The sequence below is a fragment of the Monopterus albus genome, unplaced genomic scaffold (assembly GCF_001952655.1).
Source record: "Monopterus albus unplaced genomic scaffold, M_albus_1.0 scaffold267.1, whole genome shotgun sequence".
Taxonomy (NCBI): domain Eukaryota; kingdom Metazoa; phylum Chordata; class Actinopteri; order Synbranchiformes; family Synbranchidae; genus Monopterus; species Monopterus albus.
In genome coordinates this window covers 655,729-655,992 of record NW_018128147.1, presented here as the reverse complement: position 1 = coordinate 655,992, position 264 = coordinate 655,729, and the positions used below count along the sequence as shown (strand labels likewise).

Genomic DNA, 264 nt, shown 5'->3' with positions numbered 1-264 from the left:
ACTCTATTTAGAATAATTGTAATATTAAATGATCCTTTAAATTGTAATGGTTTGTCTGAATTAATTTAGTTGGTATCTCACTCTTGCCACGACATGGACCCTAAGGGTCAAGGAAGCACACAGCAATGACATAGGAATATTCTTCTTCTTCGGTGGTTTTGCCGGTGGTTGGTTATACCACTGACTGTAAATAAAAGCTGAAGAGCAGCTTTGAAACTCGAGTCTGGCCGTCGCCATATTGGTAGGCCATAGCGGGCGGGGGGA

The 264-nt window shown here is 42.0% G+C and overlaps 1 protein-coding gene across 5 annotated transcripts in view; it reads right to left on the bottom strand.

Annotated features, from left to right (window-relative positions):
• The window catches only part of alcama (activated leukocyte cell adhesion molecule a), a 116,591-nt gene that overhangs the window by 28,832 nt on the left and 87,495 nt on the right, over nucleotides 1-264 (bottom strand). The gene's annotated exons all lie outside the window — the stretch shown is intronic.